We start from the raw sequence: 20,438 nt of genomic DNA on the forward strand, positions 1-20,438 counted from the left end.
ATGCTTTGAGCATCCCCAAAACACTGTTGCAAAGACTTTTGCTCTTGACTAGACTGCTTTTGCTTGGCCGAGCCACTCCTTCTCAGTAGCCATTGCTTTGATTGTGCTTTGTCTTCAGGATCATACTGGTAAAACCATATTTCATCTCCTATTTCAATTCTTAGAAAAAACACTTCAGGATTTTGAATCATGTGTTTGAATTTTCCATGGCAAGTTCTGCTCTTGTCTGTGGCTGATCTGTGAGCAACACTTTTATGCCTCACCAAGCAGAAAGTTTGCTCCACTTGAATTATTCAGTCAGAATTGTGTAAGCTGAGCCAATTGGGATGTCCATGGTATTGGCTATTGTTTCTGTTGTTAATCGTCATTCCTGTTTAAGTACAGTATGAAAAATTAATGTAGATTGCCTGCCATTGCTGGCTTGATCTTCAACATTGTCTTGTCTCTCCTTAAAATGAGTTACCCATTTGTAAAGTGCTTATTTCTCTGGCATTGTACCCATAAGTTTTTTTGCAAAGCATCAGCGATTTTCTTATTCTTCCACTCAAACCTCATCATAAATTTGAAGGATTTTTTTCTTGTTTAAATTTCGTAGAATCATGTTGCTCTGACAGAGCCTCTTTTCATACTGATATCAGATCCTTCTTAGTACCTAAATTAGAGACGCTGATCAGGAATGTTATAACAACTTAGTGTGGGTATATTTTGGTGCAAAAATAGAAATTCATGCACAGTTTTTGCATAATACATGTTTTCTCAAACTTTTAAGAGACCCCTCAGATACCACATAGGAAGAAAAGAAACTTCTAAAATTCCAAGTAGGCATTTCTGTGCTCTCTAGGTGTAGCCTCTGTACTACCTGGCACCAGAATTGGGTTAGGATTGGGAGAGGGTCCTCTAATTTGTTGTTCTGTATTATCCTTGTCTCCAAGAAGCAGACAAATAAGTTAGAAGTGTCCATAGATCACCTAGAGGGGGAATTTAAATACAGGCCAGGCTCCAAATAGAAATGTAGCAATCATTTCTATGGAAAAGCTGAAGCATCAAGAGTGATAGTGAAGGGTCTGGTGCTGTGGCTTAGAGGGTAAAGCTGCCGTCTGCAGTGCCGGCATCCCATATGGATGCTGTTTGGGTCCCAGCTGCTCCACTGCTGATCCATCTCTTCTATGATCTGGGAAAGCAGCAGAAGATGATCAAGTGCTTGGGCCCCTGCCACCCATGTGGGAAACCTGGATGGAGTTCCAAGCTACTGGCTTTGACCTTGCTCAGCCCCAGTCATTGCTGCCATATGGAGAATGCACCAGCAGATGGAAGCCCCCTGCTTTCTCTTCCCTACCCTGTAACCCTGTCTTTCAAATCAATAAATAAACCTTTAAAAAATTTCCATAGAGAACCTGTTACTAATCCCTATGTCCAGCCTTATTCTCCAACCTGTCTTTTAGTGAATAATGCAGCCTGATGGCAGGAATACAGTGTCTCCTCAGGGTCCCACTAGTCAGCCACACTTCTCCTCTTTCCTACGGCAGCCTCTCCTTGGGGACTGTTAGCTTAGCTCACCTGCTCAGAACTTTATCAGCGTTGTGCCCTGTCACATCCTCTGATACTCATTGCACTTTTTTTCCTATTGCTGTATGTTGACATTGTTTTTTCTTTTACTATGAGATTTCTTAAATAGATTGGTATCTTAAATAGAGCATGCCCAGTCTGGCATTTTATATTGGAATGACATATTTTATGTTTACCAATGTTTTAAATTTGACATTTTGAGAGATGTCTCCCTGCCTCTTCTCCTGCCTGTTCATCTGGCCTCTTCATTACCCCTCTTTAAAATAAAAAAAAAAAAAGATTCGTTTATTTATTTGAAAGGCAGAGTTACAGAGGCAGAGAGAGAGAGAGAGAGAGTGAGTCTTTCATACGCTGGTTCACTCCCCAAATGGCTACAATGGCTGGAGCTGGACTGATCTGAAGCCAGGAGCCAGGAGCTTCTTCCAGGTCTCCCACATGAGTACAGGGGCCCAAGCACTTGGACTATCTTCTGCTGCTTCCCCAGGTGCATTCGTGGGGAACTGGATCAAAAATGGATCCACTGGGACTCAAGCCAGTACTCATCACAGGCAGTGGCTTAATCTGCTGCAGCACAATGGCGGCCCCTCTCTGTATATCCTAGACAATGGATCCTAGATGACACTGGGACAATTCCTTCAGAGTTGAAGAAGAACTCTGTTAATACAGGATTCTCTACTTAAATCATTAATTTCTGTTTGACTTGAATAAAGGCACTTTTAAAAAACATTAAAGGATCAAAAAAGTGTGCTTTTCATCAACTTTTTCTAAGGTGGTTATTTGATTATGTGTTCCAGGAAAGCAAGGAAGAAAACTAGAATGTAGTAACCGGTGGGACTCAGAAAGATACAGCCAATTCAGAGAAGCAGTAGAAAGAAGTTCCAGTATGAGAGGCAGGCAGCGGGGCCAGTGCAGCCGGACCTGTTTGGAGCAGAGGGAAGGAATGGTTATGGAACAGACAGAGTGAGTGAGCACTGGAAGAACTCATGATAAGAAAATGACAAGCACGGAAGAGATGTGAAGAGTGGTTGAGGACTCCAGATCCAAACAAAACATGCAAGAAAATCATGGCCTGAATATGAAGCAAAGGAGCTAGGGTACTGAATGAAGATGATTAAATGAGTTCCAAGCAATTGACAGGCTGAGTAAGGAGCTGGAAGATAAAGCAAAACATTCATAAACACAAGGATAAAATGTGCAAATAATAGACTCATGGTTAAAAGTGTAATGGGGTGGGCATTTGACCTAGTAGCTAAGTTGCCAGTTGGGATGCCTACATCGCATATTGGAATGCCTGGATTCCAGTTTCAGATTCCAGCTTCCTGCTAATGCAGACTCTTGGAGGCAATAGATGATGGCTCAAGTACTTGGGTCCCTTCCACCCTCATGGGAGACTCACAATGACTTTGGCCTGGCCCTGCTTGGACCATTATGGGCATTTTGGGAGATCACTGTCTGTCTTTCTCTACTTCTCTGCCTCTCAAATAAGTAAATACATAATTTAAGAATGTGTACCAAATACTTACGATTTTGAATAATGATGAAGAATAAGAAACAAGAATCAATTTCAACTTGATCAAGTATTTGATCAAGTATTTTGAAAATGTTTTTACAGGCTTGGTATCTTGGGGAAGAGATGGAGTTGCAGTACACTCTTGCACAGTTATGATCAATATTTCCACCATAAAATTATGTAACTATGATAATTAACCTATAAGCAACCGAAGATTTTATTTGGGGACACAAAAGGACACAAATGTTACGAACCTTGATAATATAGAAGAGATTGGCCTTAGAAGTGGAAAAGGCAGTGAGAAGTAATGGGAAGGACACAGGTTATGACTTGGCCATTTTACAAAGGGAGAATAAACAACAGATAGATGGGCCAATATTAGCAATGCAACTCCATCGGAAAAGGAAGGAAGTGGGAAAAGGGTTATAGATGAACTAGATCTTTATCAAACATTGCAGAAGTCAAGCGGCAATATCCAAAACTAATTATTAAGAAATTCCTCTATGGCAGAGTTTTCTACTTAATCCTTTAATATTAATTCTCCTTTGCTGAATACAGTAAAAATGAATGCATACATGGCCACTCATCTAAAACCTACAGTTCTCTTCCAGTTAGATACAACCAACCAGGATGAGAGGTAAAGTGTGCTACTCTGAAGGTAAGTTCTCACCGTGGAGGAAGTGTGGTTCTGCAGGGATGGAGCTAAGGGGGAGACCTGGAGAAGCACGGGGAAAGGGCCATGCACAGAGAGGCAAGAGCAGCAAAACAGAAAGAACCTGAGCCCCAGCACTACCCAGTTGCCCTGAGTTGTTTGCTGGGACTGTCATTGTTTGCTTAAGCCACTATGTTTTGGGGTTCAGTGTTAGAACAGCCTGACTTGTACCCTCCTCTTGTGAATAATATTTACAGACATACAGGTAAACATATAAAACATTTAAATAAGTTTATGGTTCTCTACTATAAGGATAATTTAGGTCTACTGAATATCATGGTTGCTAGTGGGTCAAATAAGTTTGGCATGGAGAAATAACAACGTGTTTCCTTTTTTATTCAGGTCATAATTTCTGATTTTCCCCATAGAAATTCAGTACATTTGTATTAATTCCACCCAAATGTACATGTTTTTTGTCTTCAGAGAAAAGTACTCAAGAATTTCTGCCATGGAGATATTTGAAAAATTAAAAAAGTAAAGAAAACAAAGTGTGAGATATAGACCCTATTTAAAATGTTTATTTAGTCTCTTGAGTACTTCTAATTGGATTCAGTGACTACTTTGATGTGGTTATTTTGGATCCAAGCTAAGGGGCCTGTATTTAGTTCTTTTTTAAATATACATATTTTTAAAAATTTTATTATTATACAGACAACAGATTTCATGTATTTTATAGATACAATTTTAAGAAGATAGTCATATTTCCCTCTCCTCTTCCTGCCTCAATCCCCCTTTTTCTTTTATATGTGGTAGATAATATAGAACACAAAAATATATAGGAATGATATGGACATCTTGTGACTTGATTTTAGCTCTTGTACTGTGGAGCTGTGGTCTTTTTACATTTTGCTTTTGCATTATGGTTAGTGGTGCATTAAGTCTGTATTTAGTTCTTTAGTGATTAGGGGGAAGGATGGATTGTGATCTTTTTTGTATCTTCTTATGTTTGCTGACCACCAAATTTGACAGTGACACTTTATTATGGAAGTATTAACTAGCCTGGTAGGGACCAATGGACACTGCAGATCTAGTCATAAGGATACTAGAAAATTCTAGCATGTTTTCTATCTATGGCATGAAAAATTAAGCTCAGAGTTGTATTTCAGTCTGCCAAAATGCTCTCAGGATCTGATAAAAAAAAAAAAAAACACTCCCCTTCCCCCAGCATTTTTTTTTTTTTTACAGGCAGAGTGGACAGTGAGAGAGAGAGACAGAGAGAAATGTCTTCCTTTGCCATTGGTTCACCCTCCAATGGCTGCCGCGGCCAGCGCGCTGTGGCCGGCGCACCGCGCTGATCCGATGGCAGGAGCCAGGTACTTATCCTGGTCTCCCATGGGATGCAGGGCCCAAGGACTTGGGCCATCCTCCACTGCACTCCCTGGCCACAGCAGAGAACTGGCCTGGAAGAGGGGCAACCGGGACTAGAACCCGGTGTGCCGGTGCCGCAAGGCGGAGGATTAGCCTAATGAGCCGCGGCGCCGGTCATCCCCAGCATTTAATTGTGTTTTAGATCCCTTCCACGCTGGATTCTGGGTACTGGATTCCCCTAGCCCAGTCACTCTGAATATAGCACAGAACCTAGAACCTAAGAGTGGTCCAGATAAAGAAATGATTCCATGAGCTCAAGACCACTCCCTAGCTTTCTGTTACAGTCTTTCTCGTTCGGTGGTCCGCCCTTGTCTTCAGGGCATATGTTCCAAGAACCTCAGTGAGTGCCTGAAATCTTGGATAGTACCAGACCCTGTAACACTATGTATTTTCCTATAAAGACATACCTACGATAAAAAAATTAACAATAACAGCTAGTAGTACGCTAGAACAATTATAATACTATACTTAAAGTTAATGTGATCTCTGTCTCATAATATAGTTTGTTTTTGAGAGCTCATTATTCTTTGTTCTGGACCAAAGGCCTGGTTTTATCAAATACCCTGTGACATTGGGCACAGGACCACTATCCTTCCATGTTTTATGCCCTGAAGCCACCTTTCTACTTTTATGAATATAAATTTCTTTCCTTTAAGATTTATTTTATTTATTTGAAAGGCAGAGTTATAGAGAGAGAGTGGGAAAGATAGAGAGATCTCCCATTTGCTAGTTCATTCTCCAAATGGCCACAGCACCTGGGGCTGGGCCAGGCTGAAGACAGGAGCCAGGAGCTTCATCCAGGTCTCTCATGTGGGTGCAGGGACACAAGGACTTTGACCATCCTCCACTGCTTTCCCAAGTACATTATTAGTAGGCAGCTGGATCAGAAGTGAAGCAGCCAGGACTTGAACTGGTGCCCATATGGGATGTTGGCAATGCAGACAGTAGCTTAACCTGCTATCTCTAAAGATAGGTTTTATTGAACATTTTCTTCTACAAGAACCCAGTTTCATTGAAATTGAAACCTTGCTTTGGATGATATCCCACCTCTTTAATCAACTTCTTCAACTCTGCCAGACAAGTGGCAGGAACCTCTTAATCAGTAGGTGCACCCTCTCTAGTAACTGTTATATGGTTCCATCTAAACCTATTCCTGAATCTGTGTAACTATTCTTTACTTGCAATTAATGGCATCATGTTACTTGCTTCAAGGGTGCTGTTGCTTAAGTCTGTATCAGCTCAGTACTTCCTGGTGCTACATGATTCTGTCACCTGGAACACACTTTCTATCCAGAGCCTTCCTTCACTGACAAATTTACTGCATTTTCCATCTTACCTAAGCATGTTTCATGCTTAGTCATTGCTGTAACCTTGCCCTTTGAGACGCAACAGCAAAAGGAACCCAAATTTCTTTTTCTTCTTTTTAATTTCCTAGGTAGAATATTCTAATATTCTATAGATCTTAGCAACCTCAGCATATAACTTTATCTCTTCCTTTTTTTTTTATTACATTGAGAACTTTCTCACCTTTTTACTTGGAGGAAGCACTGGATGGCCTTTCTTTGGTGTATCTGAATTCCTAACATCACTACTTTTTTTGCTTAGGGGCCTTTATTAAGTAAAATAAAAGTTACTGAAACACAGCAACACACTACTGCAACAGTCACCCTGATAACCAAGATGGCTAAGTGAACAGTGGGTGAGTAGTGTATGTAGTGTGGACACAATGGACAAAGGGATGATTCACACTCTGAGTAGATGGAGCTGGATGGCCAATGACTTGTTTACACTGCTCAGAGTGGTGTGCAATTTAAACTTTATGAGTTGCTTATTTGTGGAATTTTCCATTTAATATTTTTGGACCATGGTTGACCATAGGTAACTAAAATGTGGAAGTAAAACACTGGATATGGAGAAACTACTGTATTTTCCGACCTCAATTTTTTTTAAAGCTCTGTAAAGAGCTTTTAAAAAAGCATAGATTTTAAAACACAGCTAAATGGGTACTAGGTATAGTTACTGCTCAAATGGTTCCTGTAAAACCTTGAGAAACCAAAAAAGATCTTGAAAATATCCATTTGAAAACCACATTATCTTCTGATTCAAGCTCATGTCAATGTAACCAAGAATACTGTGTTGCTGTAAGACAAGTCCCTCTACTGCATCCTTTCTAGCTGTAGACGCTATTGTAGAGAAACACTTTGCTATCTTTTCTAAGATAATACCTGAGAGGATCTGGACCACACAAGGCAAGAGACAATCATCCCTTCTCTTTTCCAAAATGCTTAATTCATCCAAATAGTAATATTTAACTCATCCTGCATAATAAAGAGCTCTTTATATACTGGGGAAGGTGAGGAGGGTAGTCCCCTTCCCTCATCTTCAGAGGAGGTGATGGCCATCAGAACCAAGGACAGCCTTGGGTTTCCGTACTCACCACATTGAAGTAACGCGAAATGCATCACATTCCGGCAGTACCTATGATGCTAGAGTTCAAGAACAGTGGCACTATCCCATGAAAGATGAAATGAGCAATCTTATGAAAAAAAAAATGACAGCATGTACTCAAAGCCTGTTTAAGACTGTGAACAACTTGGGTACAGGGAACCCCTGTGTACAGTCTCCAGACCCAAGCACTGGTATGGAGCAGTGACTCCCTGAGTGTTTTTTTTCTGTAAAGCTTTAATGAAAATTTTGTAATGTATTATTTGGGTGGGTAACTAGATTGGGCACATTTCTAAGTTTTGGGGACTTAGGTCATAAGTCACTAGTTTAACCATTTTCACATTATGATCTTAAGGTAGTATGCCAGACCAGTTAGTAACACTAATAAAATTAAACTTTTTTGAGTTAGAGAGGACTTAGAATTTGATTCTAAAATTGAATATTGTTTGACTCATCCAAATATTATAAGCATTGGTGAATACAGTGAAAAATCTCAAAGAAACTTAAAAATACTTGGAAAGAAAATGTTTAATAGCCACCTAAGCCTTGAAAATTATTCATGGTGGTGAGGTTTTGCTTTGGGCTTTGGAAAAATGCTCTGTCTTCTCTCTTTTTGTTCCCAATTTACTGGCAATTTGAACACTTCAGTTGAAAGCAGTCGCACCACATGGTTAACCACATTTCCAAAGTTTTAACTTTTTTGCTGTAACTTCTAATATACTCTTACGCTCAGTGATGCCAGGAAGTAGGAGGGCTGTATAAAATGCTAACTGTGGCTAGGAAATAGCAAAGATAAAAAGACAACGCCTGTGTTGTGTTTTAGCTAAGTCAACCATGTAAACACGTTCTCTGGAAGAACAAGAAAAAGTGTGCAGTGCTTCAAAGCCATGGGCTGTCTTCACTAGTGATCAAATCCATGACACAGTCTTGAGTTTTAAATTGAAGGCAAAATTGACCAATGTTATAACCTCATACAAAACTGGGGTGAAGGCTCCCTGGCTGGAAGAAGCCTTGGTGATCCCCTTAATCCTACCCCTCACTTGAGCATTTCTGATATAATTAGGGTCAACTTTTCAACCAAAAGTATGTTTGTCTCTACCATCTAGTTAAAGAGATTTTCTTTCATTAGCTTAATTTTTTAAAAGATTTATTTGAAAGAGGGAGAGGGAGAACAAGAGGGAAAGGGAGACAATCTTCCTTCTGCTGGTTCACTCCCCAAATTGCTGCAACACCCAGGTCTCGACCAGGCAGGAGCATGAGTCAGGAGCTCCATCCAAGTCTCTCATCTGGGTTGCAGAAGCCCAGGTACTTGGGCCAAAATCTACTGCTTTCCCAGGTGCATGAGCAGGGAGCTGGACTGGAGGCCAATTAGCCAGAACTCAAACCAGCACTCCGATATTGGATGCCAGTATCGCAAGTGGTGGCTTAGCCTGCTGCACCACAAATTACTGCCCCTAGTTAGAGTTTTTTGCTTCAAGTATTTTGATGTAATGGCATTTAGGTAACAAAAATCCTATGGCACTGGTCTGTAAGCTGCCTAAGTTGTATCTTTAGATGATAACAGCCTGAACAATCGTAAAGATTAGCAAACAGATCTGAAGGGGACCAAAAACCTGCCAGGCATCAGAGAGAAAGGGAGAGATGTAAAATCAGTTATGATCCAGTTCTCCCACCTGTAGGCTGGAGCTTTTTATTCTTATGCCATTTCAATTATTTCTGGGTTTATATGGTAACTGAATGGAGCCACTTTACTGCAAGGAACCATGACCCTGTAAATAATAGCAAGTGAATATGGAGAATCAATTTCTGAATGCTCTCATGTTCTGGGAAATTGGGTTTAATTTTTTCAGGGGGAGAAAAAGCTGTCCTAACCTTGGTTTCTTAAGAATGGCATAAATGGGGCCGGCGCCGCGGCTCACTAGGCTAATCCTCTGCCTTGCAGCGCCAGCACACCAGGTTCTAGTCCTGGTCGGGGCACCAGATTCTGTCCTGGTTGCTTTTCTTCCAGGCCAGCTCTCTGCTGTGGCCAGGGAGTGCAGTGGAGGATGGCCCAAGTGCTTGGGCCCTGCACCCACATGGGAGACCAGGATAAGCACCTGGCTCCTGCCATCAGATCAGCGCAGTGCACCGGCCACAGCATGCCGGCCATGGCGGCCATTGGAGGGTGAACCAACGGCAAAAAAGGAAGACCTTTCTCTCTGTCTCTCTCTCTCACTGTCCACTCTGCCTGTCAAAAAAAAAAAAAAAAAAAAAAAAAAAGAATGGCATAAATGCTGGATGACTAACGAAAATGTACTCAGAGAATAGAGGATACTGACTTTGGAGGGAAGAGCTGGTCCCAGTTCTGGCTCTGCCGTTTCTCACAAGGCCATCCCAACCGTGGCCTGGACAGACTCAGTCCAAGGCAATGAAACTAAGGAACCTAACAGGCAGCACCCCCCAACCCCCATCAGCGATGACTAGTTTCTTACTGTCAACCAGTGATTCAAGCCTGGTGCTAAGGAGAAGACCAAACCTGACCTTGCTAAGTTACCTTAGAGAGCCAACAGTCTCAGGCATTCTTCGTAGATTTCACTTGATCTTAGCCAAAAGACCGAGAAGCGATTTTTGGTAGATTTCAAATCAGAAAGATAAAAAGGTGATACTTGCTTATGGCCATGAGTTCCAAGAGACTGGTGATCAAGTCTCTTATGATTCTATAAATTTCTTTCTTTTTTTTTTTTTTTTTTTGACAGGCAGAGTGGACAGTGAGAGAGAGGTCTTCCCCTTTGCGGTTGGTTCACCCTCCAATGGCCACCACGGCCGGCGCGCTGTGGCCGGCGCACCGTGCTGATCCGAAGGCAGGAGCCAGGTGTTTCTCCTGGTCTCCCATAGGGTGCAGGGCCCAAGCACTTGGGCCATCGTCCACTGCACTCCCGGGCCATAGCAGAGAGCTGGCCTGGAAGAGGGGCAACTGGGACAGAATCCGGTGCCCTGACTGGGACTAGACCCCAGTGTGCCAGCACCACAAGGTGGAGGATTAGCCTAGTGAGCTGCGGCACCGGCCGATTCTATAAATTTCTTACAGAAACATCCCTATCTGTGGCTGCCCCATGTAATGAAGTAAAGAGAGGGAAGGGGGAGGAGAACTAACATTTATAAAATGACTATTTTTAAAGATAAATTTTCTTAATTAAACCTCACAAAACTTTTTATAGTTAATCATTTTATTTATTTTGCTGATATAGAAATTAAAACATAGAAGCAAAGTAACTTGCTAAAGATAGAATTTAAGTCAGTTCTGTTGAATTCCCCAAACGTGGTCTCTCTTCACTATTGTATATTGCCTTCTACTCTCTCATGCTGTACAGTATATAGCATATAGGGCACTTTAATGAAAACCATTGCAAGATATTTCATATTCTCATTACTACAAGGAAATAGATTTTAAAAATCTAAAGCATAAAGTAGATACAGTCATTAAGGATAATATAAATGATGATTCTTTTCTCTTTCAGTTGGCTTTTTTTTTTTTAATTTTAAAACCACATTTATTGTGTGGCTAATTGTTGAAATTCTCAAAATGAACCGGAGGCTGCAGCAGTTTCCTTCTTGGGTTTTGGTGTTGCTCCTTCACGGAACCCATGTCAGAATCTGCGGTACACAATGTTCAGGTGCCTCATCCCACCACTTCCGGTGATAGTTCTTCTTCTAGCCTTGGCACTCCAGCTGCGCTGTCTCTTGCACCTGGTAATGTAGGCACATTTGCCACAGGTTTCCTTCTGAAGATGGTGGGCCTTGGAGCTGTGATGGTGATGATGCGACGTGTGTGTCTTGTTGTCACACTTTCCAAACAATGATATTCCCTTCATCATCTCTCTTCTAAAGCCAAGACCAAAAAATCTTTTGCCAATTGTGCAAGAATTATTCGTAAGGGTAGGGATATGGTTTTTATTTTTTATAATAAAAAAGCTGAAATGCAATAGGTGTAGCTATTAAAAACAAGCCTTGTAGATGGTCCAAAATAATATCTTATATTCAGCATTATTATGTTATGGTTCCTGGCTTCAATTGATACAGGGAATGAAGTCATGGGAGCTCTCTCTCTTGCTCCTTCAAATAAAAAAATTAAAATTCTTCTCATTTTAAGATTGGGAAATATGAGAAAAAGGAAAAGACTTCTATGAAATTACTAAGTTAGACACTAAACTATTAACTGCATTTTAGCTCAGGGTAGATAGATTTTTAGAAAAGAACTAAGGTACAAATCTCCATCAACTGTAGAGCATCACAGGAAAATTTGTAATCTGTGTTGTTATTAACATCAGATGCGGTTGGAGGCCTGATGTTTGCAATCCATTGTAAGCAGCTGTCCCATTTAATGGCTCGGAAAGCCACTAGCTAGTCTATACACTATAGGAAGTTGTATTTATTGTATAATGAACAGTGTTTGATTTGATATTTTTCCTCTTTGTAAAATGTCAAAAGGGCTACAGATAAAATTTTAAAAATAAAGTGCCAAGTGATAATTTCTCATAGAACTCTCTTTTTCCCTTTTCTCCCTCCTCAAACTCAGCCCCGGTGTCCTCCTTGTCTTTCCTTTTCAAAGATAGACATGAGAAGAGTAGAGATGGGAAGGAAGGGGAATTATCTTTAAATTGCTGTTCTTGCGATTTTGTCTCTCCCTGGATACTCTGGGATCACCATCATCCTGGTTGTGATTTGGTGGAGCCTTTGTGAGCCAGCCCCTTGGTTTGGAATTCTGAATCGGAGAAGGAGACACACACACACACAACACACACACACACACACAGCACCAAGGAACCCAGCAGCCAACAGCTCCTGGTGAGTCTTAGACATCAGTCATCTTAAACGGGCTTTGATCTTCATTTCCTCTAGGGGGCACCTCTGTTTTTGGTTTCAGCCAGTGACTCTTCCTCTTCAATCCCAGGAACCTGCTACAACTGCTAAAACTGACAAAGCAAGAGACAACTTGAATGGCATATGAGGAAGTTAAGGAAGAGACCAAAGAAAATTGTATACATTTAGGATTTTGCACACATTCCCGTATTGCCCATCAACTTGTAAAACCCGCTGCAGCCTGTTACTTGACTCTGACATTCAGGTGACGATCTCAGTGAGTGAAGAAAATGCGTAGTACGTGACCTGCACTTTTGAGTTTGGTTCACTTCATTTTCTGGGACAAAAATTGTCTTAGGAGACATTTACATTCTTCTTACTGAACCCAGCCATTTTAAAAACAATCATTAGGGGCTGGTGCCATGGCGCAGTAGGTTAATCCTCCACCTTCAGTGCCGGCATCCCATATGGGCGCTGGTTCTAGTTCTGGCTGCTCCTCTTCCAATCCAGCTCTCTGCTGTGGCCTGGGAAAGCAGTAGAAGATGGCCCATGTCCTTGAGCCCCTGCATCCACATGGGAGACCAGGAAGAGGCACCTGGCTCCTGGCTTCGGATTGGCACAGCTCCGGCCTTTGTGGCCGTTTGGGGAGTGAACCAGTGGAAGAAAGACCTTTCTCTCTGTCTCTCCCTCTCACTGTCTCTAACTCTACTTCTCAAATAAATAAATAAGATCTTCTTAAAAAATTACCTAATCAATTAATTTTATTTGAAAGGAAGAGAGAGTCGAAGATCTCATCCACTCCTCAGATACCTTCAATGGCCAGGGTTGGACTAGACCTGAAACCAGGAGCTGGAAAGTCAATCCAAATCTCCCACATGGGTGACAGGGACCCAAGAACTTGAGCCATTATCTGCTGCCTCCCAGGGTATTCATTACAGGAAGCTGGATTTGAAGTGAGCTGGGACTCCAACCCAGACTCTCCCGTATGGAATGTGGATTTCCCAAGCAGTATACTAACTGCTGTGCTGAAAACCCACCCTTGAGCCCTTAGTTTTATCCTATTTACTGTGGCTATAGAAAAATATTGCAGATTGAGGGAATTATTAACATTAAAAGTTTATTTGGCTCACAGGGCTGGAGGCTCTTCATATCGCGGTGCCGAGAGTTTTAGAAGTGATGTTCAAACCACAGCAGATCCCTAGGTAGGTCTGCATTATCAGCCTTGCCACTCATGTGGTCCCGATTCTGGAGTCCCACACTCTGAAAGCTGAGCCTCCTTCTCCACTGCACGCCTGGTACTTGAGATTCTCTGAACTCTCAGCCACAAATTTCTGGTAGACTCTGAGGCCCTGCTGTCACATGACAAAATTCCCTGTTGCCAAATAGCCCCCTGTTTTCTGCCATTGGATCATGTGCTGCTGTGATCTACCTGTGGTAGGCAGAACAGTGGGCCTCACATGTCAGCATCCTAATCCCCACAACCTGTGAACATCTTACACTGCACAACAAAGGAGAACAAGGTTGTAGATGGAATTAAGCTTGCTGATCAAGAAAGCTTAAAATAGGGCGAATATTCATCTGTTGGGTTATGCAGTTGAACCAATGTAATCTCAAGGATCCTTAAATGTAGAAGGAAGCAGAATGTGAGAGTAACACAGTGAGAAAGGTTCGCCTGGCTATTGCTGGCTTTGAAGGTGGAGAAGGGGTGCCAGGAACTAAGGAATACAAACAGCCTCATAGATGTTGGTAAAGGCCAAGAAACGGTTTCTTTTCTGAAGCTTTCAGAAGCAACATATATACTTTATTTCAGTTCAGTGAAGCCTGTTTCTGATTTTGAACTGTAAGATAATGTATTTGTACAGTCGTTCCTTCATATCTGTGATTCTGCTTTCTGTGGTTTCAGTAACCTGTGGCTAATTGTGGTCTGAAAATACTAAATGGAAAATTCCAGAAATACACTATTCATAAGTTATAAATAACTTTCATTACATCATATGAGTTGTTATAATTGGTTTATTTTACTGCTGGTAATTTCTTACTGTACCTAGTTTATAAATCAAATTTTATCATGTATATGTATATGAAAGTAGATAAATAGTATATAAAAGTGTAGGGTTATGTACTTTTCATAGTTTTAAGCATCCATGAAATGTTCTGAAATGAATCTCTCAAGCATAAGGAGAGTCTACTCTCTTAATTCTTTTTTCTAAATACATAGAGATTTGTTTTTGCAGCTATAGAGCATGCGCATATCCACATATCCTTCCATTCCTTCTATTTGTGTTTGACTTCCAATGAACAGCCATGTGGCTGAGGTTTTTGTTTGTTTGTTTACCATTACTGCAGTGACTGTGTGAGTTGCTACAGCCTGCTTATACTCTCCTCTGTCCTGTTAAGGCTGATTTTTTTCATGTCCCTTTACAACAGCTGATAATCAAAAGTTCACCAATAGAAGCCATGATCCAAGAAGGAAAGAACAATCAGGTCATTTCCAACATAGAGATTTGAACGTGTGTGGTGTGGTGGGAGCGGTAGGCTCAAATTCTAGCTCTGCCACCTAATAGTTGTAGAAGAGTCTTAGGTCACTAAGCCTTCATTTACTTAACTGTAGAATGGGGCTAATGAAATCTACTTTGTAGATTGTTTTAAGGACTAAATAAAACAACAATATAAACAATGCATATAAATTGTTTATCATGTATAGTGATATATTTTGAAGTTTTTTCATCCATTTGCTATATTCCAAATATAACACATCTTTCCCTAATATTCTGGTGAAAGAATTAAGGTTAATTACAAAATCAAATACAAAAATCTCACTGGGAGGTCTAGATTCAATTTTAAGTGCACATTGTGACCACCAAATCTCAAATAGCTAAAGATCCAGTGAAAAGAAAATGAAAAAAAAAAAAAAACACTTATTGCCACATGGACTTAGCTTTATGAGATAAATTAGCCTTTGATTATTCTAAATAATGTTTGTTTATTTATTTGAAAGGCAGAGTGACACAGAGAGAGAGGGAAAGACAGAATGAGAGAGCTCTTCCATCTGCTGATTCATTCCACAAATGCCCACAACCGTCAGGGCTGGGCCTGGCCAAAGTCAGGAGCCTGGAACTCCAGGTCTCCCACATGGATGGCAGGAAACCAAGCACTTGGGTCATCATATGCTGACTTCCTTAGTGGACTAGCAGGAAGTTGGATCAGAAGCAGAGGAGCCAGGACTTGAACTGGCACTCCAATATAGGATATAGGTATCCCAAGTGGCAGCTTTACCCACTGTGACACAATGTTCACCTCAGTTTTTGGTGTTATTCTAAAATTGATAAGGCAACTTATAGGGTAATCAAAGCTTTCTAGGACTGATTAAGAGACATGGTTGCGAAGGCCTGGGAAGTGAAGCAATAATTGGTTTAAAGAGGACTATTTTATGGTCAAGAAGCTCTCTATTCATACCAAGACACTTAGATATTACGTCTCCCTAAGAAATGTCTTTAAGTAGAAAAACAATGTACTGAACACTGATTGGCATGTCAGTCAGTATTTATCATTGTAAAACATCACATGTACTTTCTGGTTCATGTCCATGATTCCTAGCTTTTGATGCTAAAAGCCAGTTCTTCCAGAGTTTATTAACCCTGAGGTCATTAGTTTTAAGATTTAAGATTTGAGTAGGGTGGAGAGAGCTAATCTTGACTTACAGGAATGTATCTACCATCCCAGTTCCTTTACCAAATATCAATCGCTTCCTCACAATTACATTGCCTGATCCCTTTCCCAGCACAATCTGGTTAAGAGGCGAGGGTGTGGGACAGGAATCTGAGATAGTGCTGCGATCGCTGACAGGGGACCTGTGGTGCATCTTGTGGGAAAGGTGTGCAGGGGTTGTGAGGACTTTGCTTTAGATCTGCAGTGCCTTGCAGAGCTGCGAAACCAACATCAGGGATTAATCATCGTGAACCCTCCCTTGGGACCCGGATGGAGTTGTGTTGTGAGAACGGGAACTGGGATTTCCTGGCTCAGGTTTGAGGTGTATTAACCTTTCGTTTATGGGGAGGAGAATGTAGACAAAGAAAATGTGCAATGCGACTTCCCCTGGGATTGAGAGCTGAGTCCCTGACCAAATAAGGCACTGCTGAACCTGGTATCTTCAGAACCAGCCCACTCGTGGCTGGGACAAATTTAATCTCTTTTGATATTTTCCAAGATGAAAATCCTAAGCATATAGCTTAAAAGAGCCTATAAAACAGTGTCCTTATTTTGGCCTTATAATTAAGTATTAATAGAAGGGCTGTGCTGTTTTACAAGGTAACTTTCTAGTCCCTGAGTGGGTAAAAGACTCAGCTGCTTGCCAAAAATTATAATTCATTCTGACAAGTCCCTGCCACCCCAACTCCCACTCCCTAGCTTGATAAGCGAAACAGGTCTGAGCAGGCCCTGAAAGGGTTAAAAAAAGATACATAAGCTCTCTGTGGAGCTGAACAAATAAAAGGGGCAGTAGGGACCATTGACTAGAGCAGAGCTGAGTTGGGTTTTCCATTGGTGCAGGTGTCTAGCCTGGAGAGGAATCCTTAGGTTGGAAAGGAGGGGTTTTCTGACTGCCGTCTTCCTGTGGGTGTGGGACAAGTTGGAAGCTGCGCGGTGCATGCCGGCCTTTCACAGCCTGCAGGGAAGTCACAGGAAGGTGCACCATCTCCCATAAAGCAAGTGAAATGTGTTTTCATTTTCCCCCCATAAAAATAATTTTTAAAGTACAGCACCGTTTCCAGACAGTTTTAAGAGCTAAAAGGCTCAGGGAGGTGGAGGTGGACTGAGTTAGGAATGGTAGTAACATTTAAATGTGCAAAAAAATCACCTTAATTTGGGTGACTTTCAGGAATTGGATATTTGATATCAACCTCTTTTCAGATCAGTAGTTTAATTCTTAAAATATTCATAAACTACAGAGTCTGGATACAACTAAATTATAAAATGAGATGCTTGAAAAGCATTTGTTTGCAGAAAATATGCTCCCCAAGGCCCAGGTTTTAGTGAACTTGCCTTTAGAAGACCTGCTCTAGGCAATCAAACTGCAGCTTAACAAAGCCCAGAGGCAAAGCTCCTTCTGCTGCATGGTTAGAAAAAAGATGATTTCCTCAAAATTTGCTTTCTCTTGTCCTAGTCTTGAAAATTCCTCCTTTAATTCTCTTCTTGAGTGTTAAAGAGATGGGAAGTAAAATGATTCTTAAGTGAGCTCAGATTTATGTATAAGAAAATGAAACCATCATCAGTTGAGTTCTTTCCTTTGGAAGGAGGGAAAGGTAATTTGAACCCACAAGACAGAAAAAAAATAAAAGACAGAAAATGTAGGGATTGGCTGAATTCATTCCTTGGCCCTTCAGAAATTATGTGCATTTTCCCCATAGCCTTTTCCTTGCCAACAAGTACAATCCTAAGTCATACATATTTTTCCCATTTGGAAAGAATGGTGCGTAATTGAAATGCTTCCAAAAGCAAAGTATTTGATTGTATCTTTGAAAGTGGCTTTCAGAAAAGGCCAGTAAATCCGAGCATTCCAAGGATATGTGGGAAGAAAATCTAAAAATGTCATTGTCTTATTTATGGTCTTGCAAGCATCTGAATAGTTCCTGTAGACGTGACAATCATAGGCAGCTGCAGAGACATCTGGAGAGTTCGCACGTCTGTAGCGTTCGTTATCAGTGACCTATTGCTATAAGCAACACCCCCAAATGTAAGACTTCAAATAATAACAATTGTTTCTCACAAGTCTGTGGGTTAGTTGGGCGGATCCTTTGTTCATTTCCCCTCGGCTCATGCATCCTGCTCCATCCATTCTCTGAGTCCAGCCAGGACAGCCAATTGACCTTGTCCTGGAATTTTCCATGCTGTGGCTGTCTCTGAGAGCAGTCTAAGTTGAATATGGAAACTGTAAGGTGTTTTGAGGCTGAAGCTCTGGAATTTGGCAACATCACTTCTGTCAGTTCAGTTGGCCATAGGAAGTCACAGATATGGCCCAGGTTCAAGGGGTGGATAAGAAAAGAGACAGAACCGCAAAGGGACGTGTATGCTGGGATGGGAGGTTGTGGCCAATGAACTGTCCATCAGGAATGATTTGTAAGACTGATGCTCTGGACAAGTATGACGAGGGGACACTGGTTTTTTGTTTTGGTTTTGACTGGACAGAGCCTAGTAGACTAGGAAAGAGATTCACTGGTATTTTCCTTTCATCCTCACTGATTCTTTGAAATCATATAGATTTGATGAAGTATCAATTGGTTCAGAGAGTGAGTAGCACATTGCAGAATGTTGAATTAATAAGATTTATGTTGATAAATCCTGACACCATTTATGTGAAGAATATCAAAGAATCCTGTGGTTTACTTGGGAGAGGCCACGGCCAAGGTAGAACCGACTCTGCGATAGAATCCAGATTTGATTTCTGTCATAGTACATTACATAATAGTGATACTTGGGGTAAACAACAGAAGCTGCTCCCTGTGTATGTGACCGTAGTGGGGGAGAGGGGCGTTGAGCTGCAGTGAGTATTTTTGTTGTTTAAGGCCATGAAATTGGTTCTCTCTCAGTACGCTCCTATTTCCAGAACACTGGGGTTGAGAAAGTTTGCATTGCCAGGTATTGGGCCTACTCCTGTCACCTACTCTATCTTAGCAGCTGTAAAAATAAGGCTAACACATGTTCCTGCTTCCTCATAGATTCTTATGTTGTTGTTGTTGTTTATGTTTTTATTTCATAATCATAACTCTTAACTCTGCAATTCCGCTGGACTTGGAGGGGAAGTAAGGAAAACACGGAACCAAAGACCTGCAGGGAGAACACAATTCAGGGCGTCACAAGCAGATGGGGTGGAGGGCGCTCTCCTGAGCCAGAGGAATGGTCAGGTGGGTGAGATAAAACTCAGACGCATTAGAGTTGTCCACAGTTGGCAATGGTGACCTTCTTGCTGGTCTGGCCGTTCTCGGACCCAAAGTGCTCCATGGCTTCCACAATGCTCATGCCCTCTTTCACTCTGCCAAAGACCACATGCTTGTCATCCAACCATTCAGTCTTGGCAGTGCAGATGAAGAACTGGGGGCCGTTTGTATTGGGCCCAGCGTTTGCCATGGACAAGATGCCAGGACCTGTGTGCTTCAGCAGGAAGTTTTCATCCTCCAACTTCTCTCCATAGATGGACTTGCCGCCGGTGCCATTGCGGCGTGTGAAGTCACCACCCTGGCGCATAAACCTGGAATAATCCTGTGAAAGCAGGAACCCTTATAACCGAATCCTTTCTCTCCGGTGCTCAGAGCACGGAAGTTTTCTGCCGTCTTTGGAACTTTGTCTGCAAATAGCTCGAAGGAGACGCGGCCCAAAGGCTGGCTGCCGACGGCGATGTCGAAGAACACGGTGGGGTTGACCAGGGCTGACGGAGAGCAGCTGCGGGCGACCACGGCGTTCTTACGAGGATGAAAACACACTGCAGTGAATTTGGATGAAAATACCCTCCTCCTCCCCAAATTCAGAGCTGGAACTGGCACTAGTAGACTAATTTTTGTTTTTTCACAGAATTACGACTGTCATCTACCCACTTTACCACAATATATTGACTATTTTGCAGTTGGTGGTCTCAAAGCAGTGCACATTTAAAAGGGTTGCTGTATAGAGTGATTGCTGCCATTATTCTCTCATCGTACAGTGTGCCCCTTGTCTCGGAAAGAGGAAGCCAAGTTAGTTTGAATGAAAAAAAAAAAAAAAGAGAGATGACTTTTGAAGAAATGTTATCAAAATAGTAGAGTCCCAAATAATAATTTCTAGGAACTAAATGGCTACATATCCTGGTAAAGAAAATGTAAAACTTTTTTACATAAAACTTTTAATTACCCATAAAACTTTTTTTCTGATACTGCTTTAATAAATATAAGAGGATGACTGGGAAAAATGCGTATTTCCACTAGGGAGTATGTCTTCTGAGAGAAATTGAATTTAGCTTCTGATGCAGTT

At 41.5% G+C, this 20,438-nt stretch overlaps 2 pseudogenes; both read right to left on the minus strand.

Moving 5' to 3' along the window:
- Nucleotides 1–11,158: 11,158 nt before the first annotated feature.
- Nucleotides 11,159–11,455, minus strand: LOC138845054 (large ribosomal subunit protein eL37-like; annotated as a pseudogene).
- Nucleotides 11,456–19,185: 7,730 nt separating this feature from the next.
- LOC100338425 (peptidyl-prolyl cis-trans isomerase A pseudogene) lies at nt 19,186–19,931 on the minus strand (annotated as a pseudogene).
- Between the last annotated feature and the right edge of the window lie 507 nt (nt 19,932–20,438).

The sequence above is a fragment of the Oryctolagus cuniculus genome, chromosome 13, assembly GCF_051225735.1.
Source record: "Oryctolagus cuniculus isolate XC-2025 breed Fujian yellow rabbit chromosome 13, ASM5122573v1, whole genome shotgun sequence".
Lineage (NCBI taxonomy): Eukaryota > Metazoa > Chordata > Mammalia > Lagomorpha > Leporidae > Oryctolagus > Oryctolagus cuniculus.